We start from the raw sequence: 26,902 nt of genomic DNA on the forward strand, positions 1-26,902 counted from the left end.
TTCTTGCTTCCATAGATTTTACAAGTTCATTATTTTGTAGCTTATTCATATTAATTGTATGTATTATTGTTGTAGAGTGAATAGATATAATGGGGAGAGTTTTCTTACTATCATACATTATACAGCTGTAGAAAGAAGGAAGAAAGCAACAAACAAAAGAATTACAATGAACCAATTCATGCAAACTTTGTTTTTGCACTAAAACTGAAGCAAGTTCTGTATCTCAATCTGTTCTATTAAAAACATTCTCAAAGCCTCACTGCACCTAAGCTCAAAATTGCATTTGACTCCAGATTTCTTGGGAGGCCAGTTTCCTTTGATGCTGTGGGGAAAGAAAGGATCTGCTTGACTCCTGTGCTGCTTTCACCTGTGACTGTGTTACTTTGCTTGTATTCTCCACTCTGTGATTGATTGCTTCTTCAGTGTGTCCTTCAGAGGAATCCTTTCTCCTTCCCTCTCCCCATCCATTCCCTGCTAAGTTTCCAAGAGATGTCCTGGAAGTTCCTCCTCCATTCCTTTATTTTTCCATTCTCAATGAACTAATCCCTAAGATAATAGTTCAACAATGAGCCTTGCCCTGACAACTCATAAATGTCTCTCTCTACTGCAGTCTTGTCTCCTTCTTTCCAAGCTATTATTTTGCCCCGAGTCTGATTCTCATCAATGTCTGTCAGGTTCAAGATGGTTCACTTGTCTCTCTACAAGCTTTTCTGCTGCTTTCTTAAATGATCACTGTGAACACCACCACCCTACCACCTGCATTAATCAAAGTGAAAAACTGATCCAGAGGCTGTTCCTATACCTCTTAAATTTGTATGCAAGACTGCCAATGAAAAACCATCATGAAGCTGACCTCCCTATATCAGATCTAAAGCTTGTTACATCTCTCTCCTTTTTTACAACTTGCATCTTAAATTCTTTCAAGGCAACAGACAAATTTGGAATGATCATAGCTTTAATAGTCAGTGTTCTTCCAAGCTGAATTTGCGGCCAGAATGAATTTATAGTACTGGAGGAGAACCTAGTAAATATTCTGTAGCAACTTTTTTTAAGATTAATGATGTCTCCATGGTTTTACACCTTTGGTATTAAAGTTGTGCTAGTAATTAAGGAATAGTGATTATTTGTGCAAATTAGTTAAGTATCCGTCAATTAGCGAACAGTTACTGAGGTTAAAATTGCTGGTTCCTGGATATAGTGTTTAATCCGGTGAGTAATCATTGTGAGTTCATTACTGCCTGTACCAGTCCCTTTGATGCACATATTTTGTCTTGAAATTAAGTGCCCTTAACTCACAAAAAGACTATTGTAAGTGATGAGAAGTGTTGAGATATTTGTATAACTTTCACTTAGGTTTTGAATTATGGCAATACATGAACAGGGAAATTTTTCATTGGCTAAACTGTCATTGAAAACACACTTGTACCATCAATGCGATGCTTAAGAAGATGTTATACTGTTGACCTGATGTCAGCTCTTGTGGGTTGAGGCATTTTTTTAATGGGAGTCTTGAGAGGATGGAACATAAATCCATTTTAAAGATGAAATTTCTCATTCAGCTATGGCCTTCAACAGTGATTTCCTGTACTTGGACTGCTTTTAAAATCTTGTTTTTCAAATAATCTAAATTGGAATTCACTTGATGGCTTTTTTAAAGACCAGCTGAAGGGCCAAATCAGAGAGGAGAGACTTAAAACAAGGAAGTCATGTCAGTCACCCAGGTTGTAAAGCATTTTCCACAGAAGCAACTGCAATGTATGGAGCAACGTCGGCAGTGGGGAAGGCCTCCCTTGCCTCTGGGATGGCAGTGTCAGAGCCTGAAGTATGATCCCGCACTCTCTCAGGACTGGGGACCGCTGCACCCAAGGCTAGGTCTCTGGTCAGAGAGAGATATTTGAGAAGCCTTGGCTTGTCTTGGGGCTCTTTAAGCAAATGCTGAAAGAAGGCTCTGCAGAGGCTTCCCACTGCTGATTGGGAATGAGGTTGGTTCCCACCTGGGACGCACCACAGTAGTGTTGCAGCTGTGCTTGTGCCTGGCCACACACTAGATCCTGGCCCTGACTTGTGGACTGATTTCTTGCCCTCAGGCCTGACACCTTATTACAGACTTGCCTGGTGGTCTGGGATCTCACCTCACACAGTATGGTGAGAATGGGCTATTGCTGGCGATACCATTGTCTTTTCTGGTCTTGTCACCATGCTTTGCTCCCAACTCCCTTTTCTCCCTGGAGAAGCTCATTGTTGCTGCTTCCTGACTTGCAGGACCAGAGCGCACCATAGCACATCCAGATAGGACACAATTATGGAAACACTTCCCATGAGTGAGGCTGACAGATATCAGAATTTGCATCCTCTGAGAGCAGATCATGGATAGTGCCATTTTCAAGGCTAAAAAGCAGAGGGGGAAAATGAGAGACCCTGTCCTCTGAAAAACGTTGCAAAGATCAAACAAAAAAGTTACTTTATTTCTGGTTTGCTCAGCCAGTCCTTGATTTTTGCTTCCTGGCTTCCATTACTGGCTGGCCCTTTGGTGACTGCTTTTCAAAACTTCATTTGGAAGTCTTCGTCATGGGAAACTCTGGAAGCCAAAAATTTAAATAGCTTTAAAAGGGTTACAAAAATAGAAGGAAGATCCATAGGCCCACCTCAGGAAAACATGGATCCCCTGGTGGTAGAGGTGGGAAAGTGTAACAGGGGAAGTAATTCTGCACTTGTGTGGCTTCTTAAATGCTTTTTACCTGTTCAGCTATCATGGACCATTCATCATGGACCATCCAATGTTGGAAACAGGCTACTAATCTTTGATCTCACTGAATTAATCTGTTCTAATGCTGTTATCATGCAGTATTCTTTGATGTGGGTAATATTCTGGGATGCTAGAATAATACTCTTCTACTTGTGAATTGTGGTGGCACCAACACAGACTACAGGAGTTGTTGCCTTTGCAAGACTTCTGACTTTGTTTCTCTCTTACGTGATTTGATGCCACTTACATACTTAGCCGCTGGGACCAATGCAGAGATGATGTTGGCTCTTTCCTCACCTGAGTTTTTGCCAGAAGTCAGCAGACCCTGACAAGTTCTCCTGAGGAACAGCAGGGGATTAGGTGAGTACGTATTTACCAGAACTTATTTGCTTCTTTAGGCGTGCGGACATTATGTAAAAGGTTGCTACCTACTTGTCCATGAGATGTTTGGAAGATAGTCTGGCCCACTTCTGTTACTCACTCTCCCAGGAAACCCATAGCTTCTGGTCACAAGAGCTCTAAGTATGTATTTGTTTCCTCTGTATGGTGTGTGAGGGGGGACTGGAGAGTAGGGATGATCAGAAAGTAAAGGTGACTCTCTTTTGCCGTTCTTTTTATAACAGTATATTAAGATGATATACTGGCAAGCAACAGCTAAATTTCAGGCATGGCACTAAAGAACCCTGAATGTCAAAAGAAAACTGAGAGTCAAGCACAAGTGAAGTAGAAATGTTATAAGGTTCAGTTATCATAGATATCATGGGCCATGTTGTGTACCCCTCAACCACACTCCTCAATTACTGCAAAAGACACTAGTACCCTCTCTTGCATTTTTAACTATTTATTTAGTTTATATTTACAAATACATTGAGTTTCATGTGAGATACTGCCATGGCTCAGTGCCTTAGACAGTGGTCATAAAAAAGGACATGCAAGGATCGAATCCCTGCTGGGAGATAGAAGTCACAATCCATCAAATTAGAAATGTGCTGGCAAAACATCTTGTTTTCTTAGTGTATGTGACAGGGCAATTGTCAGTTGCTTAGTAATAACATAAGAGCATGAAAGCAGTGCCGAAGATGTACACTGGTGTTGTTTTGGCTGAGAAATATGTCTCATGCTTTCAGGTGTATCCTTCTCTTACTAGAGGGTTAAATATGCAACGTGTACAGCACCTTTGCTGTATAAAGTTACAAGATTTGCTTTGTGATAGAATACATTTATTGCAGCATATCCTTTTCTGGCTTGATTTTCACTGATTACTGTAAGGGTTTTGTGAAATGGTACATCAAATGGAAGCCATGTCACTTGTGCTGTCTCTCTCTGCAAGCTAATTAAAGTGATGTTGGAAAGAATCAAAGGCCTTAAACAATCAAAATGTAAATAATTGGGGCTGCTCAGAATAGTAGTTGCAGTGCATTTTAGGTACCAGGAACAGGTATTGCTATTTGAATATCTAATTGCCTTAGCAGGCATTATAAGGCCATTAAAGGCACTCTATCAACCCTCTGAATGATTACTTGTTGGTCAGGGTTTTTTTTTTGCTTCGTTTTTAAATTACTGGTACTCTATCTTCTTACCATGTAATAGAACTAAAACCTATATATATAAGATTTGAAAGCTACACAGCTTAAAAACACAGGCTAAATTTTAAACTACTATTATCTAATGAGTCTTAATGAAGTGAATATAGCTATGCTCATCTACCATAGGCATAAAGCTGAGGAAGAAGCTTAGTCTTGTTTTCAATTTTTTTCTGTTTAAAAGATATGAAGATCAGAAGATTGCATTTTTTTTTCTACTTTTGTTAAATGACTTTGCAAGTTCAGACTTAATCTATTGGCTGCTAGGTTTAAAAGAACTAATACTAAAATACACGTGAAGCTGGTTATGTAAGCCAGTACTGCTTTTTTCCTACAGACATTGGTCTTGCCCATGGTTTGCTCAATTCTCTTCATAGATTTATAAAGGTCTATGGAGATCACCTCTTCACAGATGTGAGGGTATTTATGAGTGCAGTCAGCCTTATTCTTCAGGTCACAAAGGGCAAGAGTAACAGTGCAATACTGGTCTGTAGTTCTTAATCTTAAATCACAAATGGCAGTGTTGTGCTCACTGATACATACTTGGTAAAGGAATTTTGTTGCCATTAAAAGTTCCCATTAAAAGTAGCCTACTTCAGTCTGCATGTGGAACCACAGGAAAAAACTTTTTCACTGTGAGGGTGACCAAGCAGTGGCACAGGTTGCCCAGGGAGGTTGTTGAGTCTCCATCCTTGGACATAATCAAAAGCTGTCTGGACAAGTACCTTGACAGATGGCTCTGGGTGGCTGTGCTTGAGCAGAGAGGGTTGGACAAGATAACCTCCAGAGGTCCCTTCCTACCTCAACCATTCTGTGATTCTGCAGTTCTGTAACCTTAAAAAAAAAGAGGCTTTGTGTTTTTTTTTTTTTTCCACTTCAGACTGAAATTTGGAAATATGTGAGTTTTTGTAGTGTGAAAGTTTAGTGTCAGCAACATTGTTTGCCAGGTTTTAGAAAGGAAGCCAGAGAATTTGCTCAGTCTTGTGAGATTTAGCTCCAGATTAAGAAGCCTTCATGGATATGTGAGGAAGATGTCTCAACTCTGGTCATCATGGTCAACATATAGTCAACAGGGTTGGTTGGTAGCATCTCAAGAGTTATTCAGGCCTCCCTAGAGTAGAAGTCTATGGGGCAGTGAGCTGAGTCCCTCTGTAGACTTCACTGAGTACAGTGGGAGCATAGATACCTGCCACACCTGTTTTAATCTCTAGCTGATTCCCACTCAAAGCATCTCATTAAAACTAGAGAGCATGCAGACTGGAAAACGTATCTACCCAAAGTAGAATTTAGCTAAAAAAGGAAGGGTATCAGGAAGGGTCTTCTTGTAAAACATATATTATGGTCCAGGGTCTTTGATTAGTCAAAGCACTGTATTTTCACCTTTTCAGAGAGACTGACACTTCAGCAGCAAATTGTACTCCTTGCACTACTTGGACATATATTTGCTTAAACAGATGGGTTTTCTTGCTCCAACTACTGATGTGAGTAACAAGAGAGAATGTTTCTGCTTTGGATGAGCTCTCAATCTTTTATTGCATTTTTTTGCTAAAAAAGCGTAATTATTATATGTGTTGGATAACTTTCAGATATCCAGAATCCTGTACCTCCTGGTTCTGTTTATTTATCAGCCTCACTCCCTTAAATGTATCTAGCATGAAAAATGGATGTTTCCAACTGTGTGGCACTATTATGTGCAGCCATTAAAAACAGGGAGAAAACCTCCTCCATACCATATAACTCCAAGGAGTTCTACCTGATCTTAAATACTTAAAATCCAACTCACCACTGAATCATGAACTTCAGAAATATATATGACAGACTACTAGAAAATTTAACTTCTGTATACACAAAATACAGGGAGAGGATTTCTCTGTGTATTCAAGGAGAGGATTTCCATTGCTTTTGGGATGACCGAAAGTTTAGATTCAATGCCATGTACTAGTCACACTGAGGTGAGTTCTGCATATATTTATATTATTGTTTGTATGTTCTGACTGAGAGGATTGTGGGTTGCACTCCATTTTCCTATTGGAGCATGAGGTAGCGAGAACTAAACATTTATTTTGTTATCCATCATCTAACAAGTTACCAATCTGATGGTTTGCTTTTACTGAAACATACAGGTCTTACTTCTCTGTGTCTTGGCTGGGTGATACCTACTCGGCTATGAAGAGATCCCTTCAGCTGCATGAGGAATAAACTTCAGTTGTTTAATATTGCAGCAGAATATAAAAATGTTAATGTTTCCCTCCACCGTCAAGGAGGTGATTTCTAAATTAAAACTCTTATCTATTGCACTGTGCTAATTATATTACAGGATCTTGAATGGGTTCTCTTACTTTTTTTGTCTTCTGTTGATAAGTAATCTTTGTACTAAAAGCCATAATGTGTTCCTTCAGTGACAGCATGCTGACATCCAGCACCAGCAATGCAAACAGTTAACATCGGGCTGGGATACTGAGCCTTACACTATGTAAAGAAGCACTTTGTGAGTCAGTACATGGAGTTTTTCACAGACTGAACACAATTACTATATGAAATAGTCTTTGTATGAAGGGAATGTATCCTGCAAGTCTGATATAATACCACACTACTGTTTTCAGATGATGTTAGATTGGACCCTAACTACCTAAATGCAATGTATGGAACGGTAAGTTTCACAGTTATGGTCCTTGAAGAAGACAGGTGTATTGTACATGTGAAGATGATGAATCAGTGAGAGTCATGTCAAGAACCCATGTATGAAAAAATACTTTCTTTCAAAGGAGAGGAAGCACATCTGTTTACTGAGCAGTCCCACAAAAATGTACAAGGAGTTGAATTTGGAACAAGCTGGTCACCTGCAGGAAGATGGTTCTAGGTTATAAAGATGTAAATCTGGGTGGAAGTACCCTGGGTTTCCCTGACTGCTTTAAGTGAGGGAAGCAAGATGTGGGATGTGCATATTTATCTCTCTGGTGAGAGATAAATATGATATGAGCAGAAAATTAACAGTAGTGATCTAAGATGGAACTGAGGAGAACTCGAGATCAGATATTAACTAAGATGAGAATTTAATATAGCACCAGAGCAAAGAGCCTCTGCTAGGCTGGTCACCAACTCACAACTGGTTTGTTGTTGCCTGTTCCAAGCATCTCAGGGAGACAGTTGTCCTCATATGGGCTGCTAGTCTTTTCTAACTCAGAGATTATTTCTGTGTGTGGTTTTTGAAAACCAAACAGAAGAAGTGTATATCCCATCTGGTCAGACAAACTTCTTGATGACAAAATCATGTGCCTATCAGGGATCTGGGTTGGTGAAAATGGTCTGTTTCCCTTAGTCCTTCATTCAGGAAGTGTCTTGCATTCTTGCATTTATATATTTTTTTACAAGATCAGGAGGTGGGGAGCGGGATGGAGGCAGAAAGGAAGGAAGAAAAGGTGGCCCTAGAAAGTGCCTGAAGATTCCAGGAAATTTGTAGGCTGAACTTGTTAATGCTTGTGAAATGATTTTTGACACAGCCTTTCAAATGAAAAAATGAGATATTAGAAGGATGATAGTCTTTTATCTGCTGAGGAAGATGGATGGGTATGACTTAAGATGTCATGTATATGAATGGGTGCTATAAAGGGATCATTCTAATGACATGCTGCAAAAGACAACTGTCAGGAATAAATTATTCTTCTCTTCTGATGATACCGATGAAAACGTACTCAAATTCCCCATGACACATTTCCTCACCTAAAGTTAAAAGCTTTTCCTAAAATGTTTAATGGGCACAAAGGTCTTTGTTGTGCATTTCCAACTCCATGAAAAACATCAGGTAGTGGCTTACATAAGAGCAATTTTGCCAGCAATTAGTGTGTTTGCATACAAGTACACAGGCTTTGATTAAGCAAAGGAAAGTACTTAAGTGCATGTGTAAGTACCTTTCAGCAGTGGCACAATGAAACTGAAATATGAAACAAGAAAGTAACAGAGCTGATAAGAAGAGCAGTTCTGAGCAGCTGATCAGCTCAAGGCTCTGGCAGGGATGGAGATGAGCTGTATGTAGCTATCTCCAGAGATACCTGGGCAAAAGTCACATCCTGCCTGTGCAGCCCGAGACCAGTACCGCACTTAGCTTGTTCTGAAGGAGCAGCACTGGGAACAGAGGGAAAGAAAGACAAAGAGACCAAAACCACTGTGGAGTGAGGCAGGGACCTGTCTGTAGGTACTGACTACCAGCTGCAGAGGAGCTGTCTGAAGATCCCTAAAGGTGAGGGTCCTCAAACTGAAGGGAAGCTGACCATGTTGCATTGTGCTGTTGCCAACCCCTCCTCCCTGAATTGCCAATGACACTCATATTTGAAGTGTGTGGCTGCCTGCTTGCAAGCATCTCAATGCTGTGAGGCTACAGGGGGAATGTCATGTCTACACGTGGGCACCAGTTTGCTTGGAGAAGTCAGCAAACCTGAATGCTTGAACATGTCTGAGGGATCACAGTGGTGGGTGACCCATGCTGGGGCAAGGACATACCTGAGGGATTGTGGCCATGGCTGACCCATGATGGGACAGGGACATCCCTGAGGGACTGTGGCTTGTGGGCAACACACATTGGGAAAGGGAAGCTAAGGAACAGCATGGCAGGAAACCATTAATTGTAGAGTGTTAGAAGTTGTAATTCACACTACTTCAGCTTCCTATGCGCTCATTGTCTCACTGGAGGAATTCTGGTGCACTGAGATTTTAAAAAAAGGCAAAAATAAGGGTACTTGAGAGCAGGAAGGGGGACAGATGTTTAAGTAGGTTTTTGCACAGTGATTTCTGTCTTTTTTTTCCTCACTACCCAAATCAGTGATTGTAGGTTTGTGTTGGTTGGCAGTAAATTAAGTCAAGTAAAATTCCCTGACTCAATGATGTTTTACCTTCAACAGAATGGTACAAGAAGTGATGGGCTAAATTGTAGTAAGGGAAATGTAGCCTGAGCATTTGAAGAAGTTTTCTAATGGTAAAGGAGTCTGATCACAGACTGGATTGCTGAGGGAGACTGTGGAGCTGCTGGAGGATTTAAGAGCAGATTAAATGAACTTCTGTCAAGAACAATTTAGAAGAAGCTGATCCTGCCTTTGGGACGAAGAGGCAAATTAGATGACCCTCTTGAGGTGCTGCTGAGCCCTGTTGCCTTTGATTTCTATGACACTGACATAGTCTTGTGTACCCCTGGGAGAAAAGAGGATACCAGGCTTAATTATTGGAAGGCAGTTTCAGTCAGCAGGAGGTGTTTTCTGAGGAGACGTGCCTTGAGACAGAAGGCTGAGGATGTTAAAGAGGTGAAGGGTGCAATTAAATGGGATTATATAATGCTGTATTTGTAATTAAGTTGACAGAAAAGTGAATCTTTTTAAATTTGACCTAGCACTGACTACGCATCTCAGAATAGTCTTCCTTAAATCAATGTGTATTAAAAAATTGGAGCCTCAAGTGCTGTTTAGGTCACTCTGTGGGTGGGGAGGTGCTGGCCTGGATGGTACTTAAGAATTAGGAGCCACTGAGGATGCACTCACAGGCTCCTCAGGCTGCAGCTGCTTTAGCCAGAATGATTACCAACTCCAGCTTCAGCTTGACTGTACATCCTCAGTCCCAAGCACCTTGTAGCACTCCTGTCAAGGACAAGCACGATTTCATCCTTCTGCCTACTACATTAATGCAGATAGCTATTCTGAGGTTAAGGCCGTGTTGGCTTTGAACTGCAGCCAGTAATGAACACCTGGATGGAGTTCTGCTTTATTTGCAGGCAGTTGAGGTATTATTATTAATTATTAAACCATTTCTTGTAATATTTAATTATTTTTCCCCATTTTATGATGAGCAAGCATTGCCATTATTGCCTGTAACCAAATAACTATCCACATTTATCATACTAATTGTGGCTTAATGAGGAAGGACCTGGAACTGGGGGAGTTGTCTACCCTGAAAAATTTTGGAATGTAGCTTCCTATGGTAATGAATACAGGCTGTAATAATTAGGTCTGCTAGGTGCTATATTTATCATGAAGCTTAAATGCAATAAAAATTCATCATACGGCCATAGGCTTACAAAACACAATGAATTGTCATAGTAAATATAGAAATATGGAAATAGAGTATGAACAGATAGAAGATTACTTTTTCTTGCATGGTTTTGTCACACAAGGGGATAATTCCTTTTCACTCCATTGTACATGAAACTGAAAGAAAATCATGGCAAAGATTCTGTGTTGAATTTCATATGGCTTTGGGAGGAATACCGGGTTTTTCTTGCTTATGCTTCCCTCCTGGTTCCCTCCCTGGCCCAACAATATTTCATTGGATGCATTTCTGCAGAGTCCTTGGATCTGCACTGTACCCTTGGTAATCTATGGTGTTTATTAGAAGAGAGTAGAATACTGGACATGAGATCTGGCTTATGGATTAAAAGTAAAAATGTAGTCTGCTACAAACCAACTCTCTGTTTGCAGATAATTACCTTATATGTAGGTAATCATGCCCGTTTTCTCCTATTTTTGTGTATTATCATGAAATTACTTCACAAAGGTTTTAACACAATAAAGTCTGTACAACAGGGAAAAAACTTCTGAGTATTCTGGAGACAATATCCACTTTAGTTTAATACAGCAGATAATCCATTCAAGGTTTTGTCTGAATAGTCAGTAACTATACATGTGACTACAGGTTATTTCTGAAGTCCTCCTCATGAGAGAACAGCGACCAATAACCTCTGCAATCAGACATAGTGAGAAGCTGAAATTTTCTTTTTTTCTTTATGCTCAGTAATTTCTACAATAGCTCTTAAAATTAACTATTCAGTATTAATCAATATTGACAGGAGTATTTCTTGAATGAATAAAATGAAAACTAATTTAGTTTTCAAAGCTGTTTTTATAGCACTTGTTTGTTTTTTAAAAGTAATATGGGCAGAGGAGAGAGAAAGAAATGTATTTTAAATATCCATAGGTAGCATGGAAGATGCAAAGGGGACATTTGGTGAACAAAAGATCCACACTTCTCAAAAGCAGTAGTAATGTTGATAATTGCAGGTTCCAATCTGGATTAACAATATAGGCACTAGTCGTACATAGGTCATACATAGGTGCAGGTGAATTCATCCAGTGTTTAGGTGTTGGAACTAAAGAGAAAGAAACACCTTTGTCTAGCTTGAAAGCTGGAAGGACAATATGGGGGAATGCAAAGGGGACAGTTAAGACCATTTTTCTATTATTCCTCTCTTATAATGTTACCTTCACTGAGCTTCAGTAGGCTTTTCATCATCTTTTTCATTTGCAGATGCAGTCACCCACGAGTTGGAATAACTAACTGGAATCCCACCTATCCCTGCTGGTCTTGACTGCAGATTTACGTTTCCACCTTCTGTCTCACCTCCTTGCAGTGCTGCTGTTGCTTTGGCATGGCACTGATCCAAAACACACCCACAAGCTCTTGAACCACTCTGGCCTTGGTTTTGGTCGCAGAGGTTGTGTGTGATGTAAAACACGACATCATTCCTGGGGACTGTGCTCTCCTTAGTGCCGGCTGACTGGGAGGAGAAGGGCACAGTTTAGTGTATGCACACCTATCTCCAGTGTGACGGGTTGCCATTCAATGCTAATTCTGGTCCAGCCTACAGGTTGGATTTTTTTTCCTTGTAATAGTTGAAATACAGCATCATTACAAGGGAAAACCACAGAAAAAAAGTGTGACAGGATTGATTCTTGTGAACAGATGACTTCAGTGTCTGTACAGAAGAAGTTTGACCTTTGTTTAGCTCAGGATTTCATGGCCAGTGTGACAAGCTCAGGATTCCCCTGAGTGCTCATGCAGGTGGCCTTGCGAAATTCCCTCAGAGACTGGAGCTGGGTAAAGAGTGGTGTGCTGGTTAGCCCTTTTCCTAATTCCAGCAGAGAAAATAACTCTTGTTTTGGGACACAAAGCCTGTTAGGTGATCCTTTTGAAGGCAAGTGAAGCCTGTTTGTTTTTGGGGAACGCTGATCAGATGGCAGAATTAGGCTCTTGGTAATGCAGGGAGACGTTTTTGTCTTCATCTCTCAGTAGATTTATCCTCCAGTGTCCTTGTTCACAGCTTGAGCCTCACTGCACTGTTTTGATAGTGCGTGGCATGTAGGTGAAGCCGCATGTGTGACATGTCCTGTTATGTGCATGACTGACTACAATGTGAAGTTTTGAAACACTAGACTGTGATTGTGAGGATATGAAGAAAGCTCTCTTTCTCTTGTGTTGCCACAGCAGTCCGAGTCATTACTTGCTAGGAACCGGGATTGGTCCCTCATCTGAGAACATTTATTTGCCATATGATTGTGAAAGTGACTCAGAAACTTGGGGACATGAGGAACACATTTCTGTTCCTGGACCTTGGAAGAAATGGGGTGATCAGTAGTAACTCTCACCTGACTGAGAGAGTCCATGACTGCGTCCAAATGTTTTGGACATGGAGAGCTATTTTCTTGCTACCTTGAGGTTGGCAAATGTAATACTCTACTTTAATCTGGATAAAGGTCTGAGAATATTCTGGATATTGAAGCTGTGTGGTCCTATCATTTTCAAGGTGGCAATCAGATGAAAGTATGCAATATCTGCACTGCATATGCTGCTGGTTTTGGCTCTGGAACATCTTAGACTAGTCACGTTCTTCTGGCAAAATAGGCTATGTGTTTCTGTTTGCACACTGAAAGCTATGGATACCTCTCTCTATGTAAGTATTACTTTGACATCAATTTTAGAAAAGAGATGCATATGGATCACAGTGGTGGGTACTTTGTGATGCCTGCCTACCATGATTCAGTTTTAGACTTTAGATGTGGAGCATTATCTCTCAATTTTTTGTTTGGAGTACCTTGGAGCCTTCTTCTAAAAGTTGTGTTAGCATTCTCAGTCGTTACTATTCTATCACAATCTAAAGATATGGTAATCAATCAAGGTCCTTAAAATCATACTGTATAACAACATGCTATAAGCCTGTTTCTATTGATTCAGTGAAGATACTCAGGTCATTTATTTGCTTGTTTCTTACTAGATTTTTGGTTTCTTTGACCTTTGCTGGGGAATATCATTATTTATTTGGCATCCCCTCACCTCATGTCCTGCTCATGCTGTAAAATGTGCATCTTTCATCAGTGCTGATGGGAACTCCGGTTCTTGGCCAGGATTCATAATACCAAGATCAGAGAAGGCATATTTACTGCATTTACTCTTCAGTGTGTTTTTCGTGCCCAGAGGAGTGTGTATGTGCATGTCGTCATTCTTGGAAAGTTTTTAGATAAGTGTCACACTCCTCCATGAGGGTGAAATATGGAGCTGTATATAACTGCGGTAGAGGACTAAGAGAGAGTGATCAGAAAGGTTTCAGGCTGGCAGCACAGCAGAGGCTTCTGTTTCCCAGAGGATGTGCTGCCTTGCCGTGTGCTTCAGCCCTGACTGGGAGGTCAATAGCCATGCCAATTCAATCAGGGGGATTTCCCAGGGGGCTGCACAGCTGCTGTTTGTTACTGTCCTGTCTCCTCCTGCACTAGTTGCTCTCTTCTCTTGTATTTGCTGTGGAGTTCGAGTTTCTTTGTTGCCTTTTTTTTTTTTTTTCTTTTCAAAACTAGTCACTGCTCTTCAAGTGCTTTTAAGAAAGGAAAGAAAATGTTTACTGATTGGAATTTTGGTAGTTGAGTTCCACTGGAAAAAATTGAAATATGTTGTGTTTTGTTTCCCTCATAAGAACATAAGTGTTGTATCATTCTTTCATTCCTTCACCCAGTCAGCAAATGCACAAATTTAAATGTCAGCACCCAGAGGGAAGAGCAAGTGCCTGGAAATGTGGTGGTGTATGTGAGCACCATTGTTGGTAAGCAGCCGCTGCTCAAATTGAACACTGCAATTTTGCAATGCAGCCAGGAGTGCTGCTGAAAGAACTGGCTGAGGAGCTCTCCAAACCACTCGAGTTCAGCAACTCTGGGAGTGTTACAGAAGATATGGGGGACACAATACAAGCTAATGTTCTGCCTGTATGTTTATAAATTGGCCGGCTGCGCTAGGTAGCTTTAAATTGGTTAGCCTTTTATCAGTTCTCAACAAATCATGAAAAGAATGATAGCAATTGATGTAAGCCATAATCCCTTCATTCTAATGAATGCTATTCAACATGGTTTTATAATAAACAGTTCATTTATTTCTTTGATATCAGTTTTAATTAATTACAAATCTATTTGATAAAGGCAACACTGTTGTCATGGACTCCAGTAAAACATCTGACTTTTGGCAGAACAACATTCTGATTAGAAAAATAATTACTGCCAAGTGAAATCAATATAGCATATATTAAATGAATTAAAATGTGATAATTAAGATTTTTCAAGGAGCAGGTTCTGATGCTTAGTTTGAAGTGGCTATGCCTGTCCTTAGTGAGGGTGGGAGATGATGAAGGTGGGGTGAGGAAGCCCACATTTTTGTCTACAAACTTGTTGTTTTGTAATTTTTACCAGTGTTGAACAAAATAATTGCTGACAAAGTTTAGGAGAATGAGAAGTTAGAGTTAAGCAAAGACAGAAAAGCTATTTAGAAGTACCAGGGTCATCATGGGAGAAGCTGGGCTCCCCAAAATCACATGTGAACCACAGCCAGAGACTGGGGAGACCCACCAGCGATCAGCACTTGCGTGCCTGGCGTGGCTGGGCAGACTCGAGGGCAATTGCTCAGGGTCTCAGGAGGTGCAGTGACTGCGAGCTTGAACTGAGCTCCCATTACGGGGTGGTGCTGGTCCTAGCAAATTTTAGTGGGCTACATATTGAATGAAAATATAACAATGCCATTACTGTTTTGGCATTAATGAAAGTACTGCCAGAATACTCTATGCAATTGTGTTGTCCAAATACTTTAACAAGTATGTCGCCTAGCTGGGAAGAGTTCAGAAGGAAACTACAAGGTCTTTTTCTGCCACTTCATCATAGTCTGTCTTGCAAGGAGAGAGAAAAAAGAAATCCAGTTCACTGCAGAGGACATTTAAAAGTAGATACAGTGCCTATGTAGCAAGAAGCTGTCTCACAGCAAAAGTCTGATGAATTTAGGAGATACATTGGGAATGAAGGGTTGGAAGCTGAAGCTTGGGAATTGCAGACTGAAGTGCAAGTTTCTAGCAGTGAGGGCATCAGCTGGAGTAACAGCTTATTAGTCTTTTGAAAAAATGATGCATCTTCATAGTAAAGACTTCAGAACTTCAGCTTGAATCCTTACATTGTTTGGTTTTTTTTTCCCAAGGCTCTAAGAGTAAAGCTTGCAGTTCTTATTTTCCTTCCCATTACCTTAAAACGATGTAGAAAAGTCATACGCTTTTCTTGATTTGTGATAATTTCACATGCTTTTTTGGAAATAATGCAAATTATTTATTCAGGTATCTTGTACTAGTGCATAACTCGTCTGTCCAACAACAGAAGTACAGTTATATCCTTTCTTTTTCTCTGTTGATTACAAATCTAAACTTTTCTCATTTGTTTTCAATGTAGTGATTCTGTGCAGAAAATTGTAATAATTAATTTTGTGTTCACCAAAGTGATTTAATTGCCATGGTTTTCATTGTCAGTGTAATGGCCATGGCATTTCTATTTTCAAACTGCTCAGATGCACTATAAACTTCATGTTGTTTTCTTGCCTCTTTGTATTCTGCTGTGGTTTTCCAACAATGTGGTGGGGATATTCTTTTAAAGGTAGATCTTAGGGAAAAGTTCATGTATGTGCAACAGCTTCACCATTTTACCGATTAAGGGTGTATGTAGGTTCAGCATGTTGCCACCTTTTGCTGTATGAACAGGATAGGAAGCACTTCCGTGAAGGACTTGTGGGCAGCTGTTGCTGCTGGTTGGATCCACATGCTTTGAGTGAGTGATACTGTACTTGGGTAATTTACAGCTTGGGAGAAGAGGGTCTTACATTCAAGTATGCAGTGATTCATGCCCAAATGAGAACAGATTTCTCAGGGAAGAAAGTCATGCCCTCTCCCATTATTTCATGGCAGTTTTGCAACATTTTTTTACCATCTTTAAAACATTTCTGCCACAGAGCTTATCTGCCAGCAATTTTCAGTCCCTGACCCTGTTGTTTATCTCTCAGATTTACTGCAAGTTTTCTGTGATTAGTATTCCCAGCCTCTGCCTGCTAATACAACGTCCGGAGTTCCACAAACTCCAGCATTAGCATTTTTTATAAAACTGTGGGACGCTGCAATAAACTTGTCCCTTCTGTCTTATCGCAAATATTTATCCCGATTCTCTTCATAAAAATTCTGAGTCATCTCTCGTTCTGTGCTTATAAAAATTCCACTGGAAAAACACACACACAAACCAACTAAACAAAAAAAACCCAAAACCTTCCAGAGTGTTTATAGGAGAGATGTTTATTCCTAACTAAAAATCAATTCCTTTATGTATAACACGCTTATTTAATTAAATTATTAATAATGGTAATTATGTACTTGAGAGGAAAAAGCAACTGTATACCCTAACAGTTTTGAAATGTGTATTGTTACTGGGCTCTGCTAGTGTCCCTATGATGTATTGGAAGGAAGCAATATATATTTGCAATCTCTGACATATGCTAATTACCCTGTTTTTTTTCAGAAAAACTGACCCAGCTTCTTGTTTGTCTAAAACAGGGATATAACCAGGGGTTTTTCTCCTGCCTTCCTTGATTTGCAGTGCTTGGAAATCTGCAGTGAGAAGTTGTACAGATCCTGCTGATTCACTCTGGCAGATGTTAATAGTTAACTGCATCCTGTCTGCAAGGGTATGGTATGGTCTCAGCAGGATGCAAGCAAAATTAAATTAGGTATGGCCAAGCTTGGATAAAGGGACTCTTTTTTGTTTCTATTTTGAAAACCAGAAGAAGCACAACAAATGTGAAGGCTTTTTATATTGAATGTGTAAAAGGCAGGTTCAGTAGGACACACATTTGCAGGACTCTTCATAGCTAAATTTAAAAAAGTAATTATTTAAGGATATCCTGATCTCATCGAAGACAATGCTACTGCATCCACTAAAGCCAGTGTTTTAGCCTTACGCTCAATAGGAGTACCCATGCAGTGTTACGCATCTTCTGGTAATGATCATCAGAAAGAACATTATCTGCTAATTCAACGACTGGTAATATCAGTGAAGTTGGCAGCAACCGCCATGGTGTTATTCAAGATTGGCTGTATAAGAAGCCAAATCAGAACATCAGATCTCTGTGTTCTTTCCCATTGGAGCTGGTGGTGGAGCTTTTAAATATTTATTATTCTTAATAGACGCAAAAGTCTGCAGATGAACTAGGTATTGGCCCAGATACCAGATCACTGCATAGCAGCCCCTGCCCAGCTTCTCTGCATCATGCTTCTGTGCTGCACAGGCAGGAATTTTTAAATGTGATGTTTGCAATTCAGCATCAAGGCTCCACCATGCTGCAAACCTGTTAAAAATGTAGTGGTAAAGAAGCAAAATTTCCTATGACTTCTTGTGAATTCTGGGGTTTAAATCACTGTACATTTATGATCATGAACTCTGATGATGGAGTGCTTGACTTGTTGATCAACATGAAAATAAAAATGTGTGCCCCTCAAAATATCCTTTCCATGCACTTGAGTTTAAAATTCAGTGTGTTGTTGCCCAGTGCTGATTTCATCTTTATTGCAGGGAAACTAAGTGAAGTTGTCTTACCCAGTTTAGCTGTGGCCTTTTTTTCCCAGGTGGGTCATGAAAACAGCTCTACAGCAGCAGCCATTTGAAAATATTATCTCTTTTCCCCACCCCAAAATGTTACAGAGGATTTACTGGATAGTTTTATTTGCTTCAGCAAATACCTGCTGCACTTAAGTCATAAGACACTGAAGAAATAGTGCAGTAGAGCCCTTTTTATATCACCAATAATGTAACTGCATTGTCAATTACTCCTGAAACAGTGCTGGGGAGTTTATGGGCTCGTTGTGAATCATACTGGAATCACTGTTTTGGGATTAATTTCTCTTTTAAATCCCAACAGGGAAGGATTTTCATACACCAAAAAAGGATTAAGATGTGTTGTGCTCTTTTGTGGTACAAAGAGAAAAGAATTAATTTCCAAAGGGGATACTGCTGATTTTCTAGAGAATGTCCATGCAAGTGTTGCAAATATGTGATGTGATGCTACACAGCCAACAGTGGATTTTGGAATAGCTTTGATCCTTTTGCTATATCTCTGGGACTGTAGAGTAGGGCTTGCTAGATGATAGCACGCCTGTTCTTTGAAATAGCCTGAATTTTTGAAATAGTTCAGAATGTATTTTCTTCCCAGCATGGATCAGAAGACAGCTGCCTGTAACTCAGTGGTTAGCACACTCGGGAGTGTTTGGTGAGATCTGTGTTCCAGTCTCTACTCTGAATCACGTCCCTGTGCGACTGGCTACTGTGAAATCTTTTTCTCTCTTGCTTTAGGTTCACAAGAAAAGAATGTATTATTTGGGGAAAAATCACTTCATTGAACATGATGTTTCCCTGTTAAAGGTGAGGCTTTTTAAGCAGTTCCCATTTTTTCATAGAAGAAATTCCAGCCCATTCTAGCTAAAACAAATTTAAGGCCAAGCAAGTTGTTTTCGTAGAGCCTGATTATTTGCTCTGTCCCTTGAAAACTTGTCTTCTCAATTCATGTGAATATATATAGAAGGGCAACCACATTCTGAAGCAAAATCCTGTAATAAAGGCACATGTGGGAGGAGACGAATAATTTTCACTGATCTTTTGTCTCTTTTTATTTTGTTGTTACCCTCTCTTCTGCTATAGCAACAGTGCTGAATGTTGATATTATAGCATATTGAAGGGATGTTCTGGACATTAACTTGGTTCAATCCATCTTCATTTCCTGTAGAAAATGAATTGTTACCTGTGAATACTTTTGTAACCTACTCCCAAAGTTACATTTTATCTATATATCTTACCCGTAGGTGGCATATTTATCATAATATTTTCATTCATGTGCAGCCAGCTCTTGTCTTCTGTTTTCAGATGACTCTTATTAATATTTCAGGTGCAAAAGGTCCCTTTGGTTTGGAATATGTCACACTTGACTGAGGAAAAGTGGTGTCACATCTTTCATAAAAGTCTATCAGCCATTCTTTTCTGGGATAGTCCACTTAGAGCGGTGGACCCTGCTGCTTCAATCTATAATTTCTTTTGTTTCCGTATTAAACAGCCTGTCTTTACCTAATAAATCCCAACATATCTACATTTCCATCGTGGATAATGGCCCTGATGTGGTCTATGTCACTGAAACGTGGCACAGTGAAATATCGCCCTCCCCCCAGTTTTGACTCTGTCATCAAGTTTGCATTATATCAGGTCATCCAGGAGCTACTGCAGTAATCCTTCATTCTTATTCTAGCTGTCCACTAGTGGCCTCTTATGTTTCATCAAGTGAAACATTGAAATAACAAGGTGTGCGTATTTATAGCCTCATTGTTGATTAAGTATAGTAGCTAGCTTGTGAAGTAGCTGTTGGGAAATAGGATCTTAAATCAGAGCTCATTTTCCTCCTTCAGCTAGGATGACAAAGGAAATGAGATATTCCTAGAAGTGTTGCCCACAACTGGATATAATAAGGACCAGCTATTTGGCTGTATTAATTAGCTCTTCAGAGCTACACATCTGTCAACTGGTAACTGCAGCAGCTTCTCAACTTCGTTACTTTAAGAAGGTATCTTTAAGTAGCATATTTTTTTTTTTGTTGCTTTCATTTTTGTACTGAGCCTTCACATGGAGTGATACATAGCAAAATGACTTATTGATCTATGAAAACATAATTTCACACCTCTCCTTGCCCCCCCCCCCCCCAAAAAAAAAAAAGAAAAATCAACAGAAAAACCCTCAGACCTTTTGCTACCAGTAAAGACAGAGTGCACTGTAAAAGGGAATTTTAGAAGGTAGCAGTCATCAGACTGGACAAGAGATCTGTTTCCTTCATTTGTAGGTATATCTATGTTGTTCACAAATTGTCCTTTGGCCTAATTTTCTCAGTTCTTTAGCCAAAAGTCCAGCTAAGATCAATGGATGCTGCAGATGCTAAAATGTCTTCATGAATCCTTTGACGGGGCCATCAGCTTACAGCTACAGAACATCATTGACATTCCTCACGACTCAGAGCCAGTGCTGATACTGTGCCCCTTCCAATATTAGGGTTTGTTGTAACTATAGGGAGGATTACCTAGTTGCTGCCTCCCAATGTGAGGATTTGGAGTGAATTGCGCAACACATTCCCTTCTCTGTGGGAAATTGGTGTGATGATGGCCCCAGGGTCCTCCTCAGAGGGTTTCCTGGACCACCTCTCAACCCCTGCTCAAGGAGAAGGTGCTCAGTTCCATCTGTTTTTTATTGCTCGCTGACATTAATATTACATTTCCTGTCTCTGATGAAAACTCCGGTTTCCCAAAAGCTGTTCTTTTTTTGTCCGAAAGCTATTTGCACCTTGCCAAGAAAAGTGTCTGACTGTGGAAGGCCATTTCCCAACAGGGGCTGCAACAGTGATCTCTGATCACTCTGCAGTCTCATTTCAGGCCTCAGTAGAGCATTAGTTGTCCTTGTTTATTCTTTTCCCAGTTAGCGTTTTCTGTGACTGCTTTATATTATCATGATGCTCGTGGTAATTACAGGCCTAAGGCAGGAGTGGGTGGCTTTTCATTTTTCATCTCTCAAGAAATGCTTGGCATTGTTGGTGGGTGATTATATACCCCTCTCCAAGGGTCTCTCTTGGTTTAGGTCTTACCTACTTCAGACAACAGTTTTCTCTCTGTATGTCTCCTCAAGAGATTTTGAGGGAAGGCGTCTGATGTGACTTTACCTCTGCATTTTCTTTCTGTTTGTGACAAGAAATAAGAAATAATTATAAGAAAACAGGAGGTTCTGATTTAATCTGTTTGGCACATATTGTTCATTTAATTATTGAATGATTGCTGTGTGACAGCAGTGTAGGAGTAATGCGGCTGCACATTGCTGTTTCAGGTTCCCTTTTTTATGGTCTCTCAGAAATAGATCACCAGCTCCCATCTCCAGCCTTCCTTTCTGCTAGCACATTCAAAACCTGCCCTGCCCCGAAACATGCATCATGGCCAGTCCACTGCAGACCTTAGAGTGCTTGCTTCAGGTCCCAGAGCTCTAGTAATAAATAGGCAGCCTCTTCATTTAATTCTCAACTTTTAACACTTTGTTTACTCCTTAGGAAACTTTATGTAATACTTTTGTTAAATACAAACTAAACCTGAGTGGTGCTTGAACCACTTTTTGAGAGTGTGGTTTTGAGTATCTATTACCTTGGCCTGCCTGACATTTCATTGCAAATGAAACATTTCTACTCTCTTACTACTCTAGCAACTTGGTGTTATGTTTGTTTTTAACACAGGGGATGTAACACCTCCTGGCATGGCAGGAGTAGTTTTCAAGGCCAGGCTTCTCTGTTGTTTGGCTTTCTGCTTCTGATCAACAAATACTATTTATCTCAGGTTGGAGCCCATCAGCCTGAAGATTCAGAAGGCTGGGATGAAGCTTGTACTTCTGAGAACTGATTAAGTATTGTAACAAATGCAAATGAAATTTCTGCTATAAAACATTGCTTAAAGTACTGTAAATCCTCATTTGATTAACTGCTGTTGCTATAGGTACATACTTTTCTGTAAGTGAACCCAAATATATTAGAATTTTTGCCTTCTGAAATGGGTTGCTTATAGGTGGTATCTGGTTTTTAATGGAACTAAAATTAGACTATTATCCCCAGTAATGAATAAGAAACACTGGGGAAAGTGCCACCATGATTGTTCCCATGTTCAGCCAGTTTGTGAAAATATTTCATAGGAAAAGAGTTGCTAGAAGGTTGTAGGAGAAACATCCTATGAATCATAAGCTCTTAAGGATATGGCATGAGAAGAACAAAAGGAGATGAGTGCAATCTGAAGGGGCAAAAGAAGGTGAGAGATTTACGTTAGCACTACAAGTTGAACCACAAGTAAATGCAAAAGGACTAAAGTGAATGCTCACATCAGCTCAAAGTGACGAAATATGAACTGAGGCTGAAAATGAAGCAATATTCCACATATTTTGGGGCCATATGTTTATTGATGGACTGAGCACAGGGTCATCTCTTCTTACAATTATGACCTGAAAGATGGTGTTTCTTGTCCCCTCTTCCCAAATAGTAATGTCCTGATACTGAGATCCTCATAGGACAGATTTTTTATTGTGTTGTCTCTCAGTAATAACAATTACTCTCCCTCTTTGTTTTCAGTATATACTCTTAGACTGACTCATGTCAATGTATGTGGGCTTTGACTTCTCTTACCTTCAGCAGAATAGTCTTGTTCAACCAAGATCAGACAATCTTTAAGGAAGAGCAGAGAAAACACACAGGAGAAAGAAGAAACACCTCTGTGTTAACAGGATATTTTAAATGGGATCTGGGGACAATCTGGGGAAGCTGCTGATATAGGAATGCAGGTTGTGGTCTCAGTACGAAGGACAAAATTACTCTGTAGTAGTGAGGTTCCTGATGTTTGTTGTTCCACTTGAATCAGTCATAAGCTGATTCACTGTGTCTAGAGCAAAAGCAGAAATAGTGAAGTAAAGGTCTATCAACAGGCCAAAATGTGACACTCAGTTGAGAAAAATGTATCTGGTTTTGGAACAACTCTTCTAATTGTCTTTTGGCTAACCATGGAAAAAAAATCTTTCCCATTTTCTTAATTTTTAAAAGAATAAGTATGTATAGAATTTCTATTAAAATTAATTAACTGTGGTATTGCCTTTCCTTTTATCTTCTCAGTCAGGTTAATAAGATTCTGTGCGTATTGCAGAACAATAATGCTCTTGTCTGGTCAAAACCACATTTTACATCTTCTGAGAGGAAGTAACCCTTACATAAATATGCTGGTTGCACTGTTCTGTCATTGGGAGTTTCCTGGTGTACTGAAGAAGCAATGCTTCTAGCTGATTGTTTAGAAGTAATTAATGCTTCCAGAATTATTTGTCATGCATACGTTAGTGTAAGAATATTAATATACTTTAACTGCTCCCAATTCAGATTCAGTGGCAAAACTATACTGTAAATTAGTGTTAAATATCCTTCTCTCAAAACAAAAATAATTTATGTTCGTAAGAGAGTTGCTATAATCAACTATATCCCAGGTACTACTACAGCCACAGTACTGGCCAGGTGACACATCTTTTCACAGCTTGGCTAACAAAGAAATGGCAGTTGTAGGTCATAGTAAACATAGTAGTCATTACAGTTCATTAAAAAAATACCTAATAAAGAACTTTCTGGAGCTCAGCTCCTTCCCATTGATTCTCTCTGTCCAAATGTGGGATAGTGGCTCTTGCAAAGTCTTCTGTGCAAAGGGAGGTAGTAAAGAGGAGCCAAGAAGTGGTAAAAGCTTCCAGAAATAACTCCTGTTTCAGCTTGAAACTGTCATGCTAGGAGGATCTTTTAGAACCTTAGCAGCCATTAAGGCAGAAAATGCCAACTTGTAACTACTTTATACTGTGTATACAGAGTAAGCATCAGAAAAAAACTTGCAAGACTATTTAAAGGATTATGTTGGAAAGGAAAAAGAGGTGGCAGAAAGAAAGACAGCGAAAAATCCCTGGAAGAATAAAGAATTTAAAATAACAATATGTAAGTTTTTAAGATTTATACATTAAAGATCAAAGATACCATGCAGTAACTTACAAAGTAGGTGATGCTTAAACTGCATCAAAGGTTAAGAAGCTAGTAGAGTTGTTTCTTTCATTTCTTTCCTCCTTCCTTTTGTGAAGAAGAGCACTAAGATCTGTGTTATTCCAGGATGAGAAGGTGATCCAGGCCATGGAGTATAAGTGGAGCATTGGTAGGAGGAGGCTTTCTCCTGCTGCTGTGATAGTTTTGGGGCAAAATCTAAGCCTAGATCTTAGTCATGTGCAGTGATTAAGATCTTGCTAACAAGTGGATTGATTATGTAGAAAATCTCAGGCTTCAAGTTTGAGCATGATACTGAAAAGGATGGTGTGGAAGATGATAGGGAATGTGGAATTTCTCTCTTAAAGTTTTGTGTCATTGATGTGACTGAACCATCAATGGGCAAATCCACTCTGATAAAGCAAAGTTCTTCATAGCCAGAAAGGATCGAACTGAACTTACTCTGTATGCTGTTCAGTGTTCTCTGGCATCTCTATTGCTCTGAATGGGAAAATAAGGAAGGGTAAACACAAGGGAGATGTATTGTGAGACTATTGCTATCCTGTCTTGTTGAGTTGAGGAGGAGTGAGTCAAATCTATGACAGTACCCATCTCTCATGCCTTGCTTCTGCTCTAGTCCTCACTTGCTTCTAGGTGAGTATCATGGAGAAAGAAACAGAGGGACAGAGCCTGAGTGCATGGCCCTCATCTCCCTCACTTCTACAGCCCTATGCACAGCACTCCAGCCCTGCAGCTGAAACCTGGTGCAGGTCCAGAAAGGAAGGAAGGGAAGATGTTCCACTCCCATGGGTATAGAATCCAATGAGTATAGACTAACATGTGAGGCCTTTTGAATGTGAAGACAACCATGTTACCACTTGTGGGTTTTGGTGCTTAGTGCTCTGGGGAGGACAGGGAGACTAGTCAGCTGCTGCAGGACTTTGTGTGTGATACATTGACATAGAGTTTAACAGAAACCTCAGGAGAGATATACAGTTACTTTGCTGTCAGACAAGATTCTGCAAATTGATTTCTGGCCCTGTTTGTTTGATTCTCTCTAGCTGGATATTAGTTGTTTTCACTTACTGCTGCTGACCTCATCTTTTGGTTAAAGGGTAGGAATTTAAAAGGATGTCCTGATGATAAGAAGGCATAAATTTAACTTGAAACACTCTCATGGGGAACTAGGAATACAAATCTCATTGTCTTCCATGAGAATTTATATTTTTATTTGAATCCTAGAAGCCCCTTCTCCTTCCGTCACTGCAAGGCTAGATCTGAAATTTTGTTTGAAGAAAGCTGCCTAACCAGGAGTTCAAAACCTGTGTAAAACCAGGCAAAGAAACAGCTGTTGTTCTGTAGTAGTATTGGAAGCAAAAGCTATTTTCTCATTTCATTTAACACTGTGGGTCAGCAAAGAGGGAATTAAGGGTATTCTGATTGCTATTTGATTTTACATATCCCAAGAAATTTAATTAAATTAATGTTTTCTTAAATAATATTGAATTTTTTAAAAAAAGGGATTGTTTGGGTTGATCAGCTGTTCAGGTCTGGAAATCCTGTTGAATCACCTTTGAAGTCAAACTGAAGCATTGTAGAAGCAGACCCTACACAGAAAGCTAGCAAGGCAGTTCTCCATTTTCTCAGGTGACAATTTAGTGTTGAGAAATAGCATTACGATAAAAATACAAGTAGTAAATTTGCCCCTGTAATCTCTTCAGTATCTACTTCCCTTTCTGTGATTATGGTAGATACCTATTTAGGTCTCTTTCTGAACTATGGGGAAATTATTGCTGTGTTGTACTGGTGTAGTTCAACGAAGCTGTGACTGAAGTGCATAGGGTCCCTTGCTTAATTACTTTCATACAACACATCATGGCTATAGAAATCTGACACCTGTGAATAACATTAGCATAAGGGAATGATCTATTTCAAAATGTATAGTAGAAAATGTCACATTTATAGATAAAGAGTGAACATTCCTATCTATGCAGGCAGAACCGATTTTCTTCCTCCACATAAATACTACAGTTCCTTGGGAAACTGTCTTTTATTGATGTATCCAAAAATAACATCCCTAAACCTTTCAGTCAGAATGGTCTGATGTCAGATCTGCAAAAGTTACGGTTCCTAAATTATAAGCTTGATTTACTTTTTGGATGTGTGAATTCAAGTATGTTCTTTGCAAATCCTAGCAATTTTGGTGTAATCAGAACAGATTACATGCAATTTCATTGTCACTGAAACCAACATCCACAAGCCTGCAACACACAGACAAGACAGCATTCTGTTCTGCAGGAATAATAGCCCACTGCCTGAAATAGATGTAAGATTTCTGTGCCACGTTGGGCTGTCCAGTGGTGTCTCAGGTGACATCAGTTTCATGCATGCAACTGAGGTTGAAAATCTTCCTCACTCCATTTCTTTAAATTTCTGATTTTCCTCCATTAACTGATCTCTTTCTGGTTCTGTTTTTATGCTTGCTGGGAATCCAGTCAAGGAATCAGTTCAGATCCCATTCTTCTGGGACTTTCTATAAAAGAATAACTTCAGTAGTGATGAAATATGATTAAATATTAAAAATATTTTGTTTTAATGATGTGCTTTTATAAACTTGCTTTGCAGTTACTGCATTTTGCAGAGATTCCTAGTCTTTTTTCTAGTTCAGTGTAACAGGCTTCAAAGTGCCAAAGGAGGATGACAACAGATTTTTTACCCCAAAATATTCTTGTGACCTACAAAATGCAGTTTTGAGTCTCTGATTTGCATTGGCATTCTGCATTATTTTCTTGCACATGAATCTTTGAAAGGTGATTGTGCACTTTTTTTTTTTTCGCGTGTGTATGTGATGGTATGTGCAAAAATGGCTGAAAATGATGCT

General features: G+C 39.7%; 1 long non-coding RNA gene across 3 annotated transcripts in view; it reads left to right on the forward strand.

The window, feature by feature from the left end:
* Window positions 1–26,902, forward strand: part of LOC141919329 (uncharacterized) — a 92,310-nt gene that overhangs the window by 53,535 nt on the left and 11,873 nt on the right. For all 3 annotated transcript variants that reach the window (XR_012621933.1, XR_012621932.1, XR_012621934.1), the window contains exons 3-4: window positions 3,002–3,106; window positions 5,718–5,810. This is a non-coding gene — a long non-coding RNA (uncharacterized LOC141919329). The remainder of the gene's footprint in view (window positions 1–3,001; window positions 3,107–5,717; window positions 5,811–26,902) is intronic.

Source organism: Strix aluco, chromosome 2 (genome assembly GCF_031877795.1).
Source record: "Strix aluco isolate bStrAlu1 chromosome 2, bStrAlu1.hap1, whole genome shotgun sequence".
NCBI classification, from domain to species: domain Eukaryota; kingdom Metazoa; phylum Chordata; class Aves; order Strigiformes; family Strigidae; genus Strix; species Strix aluco.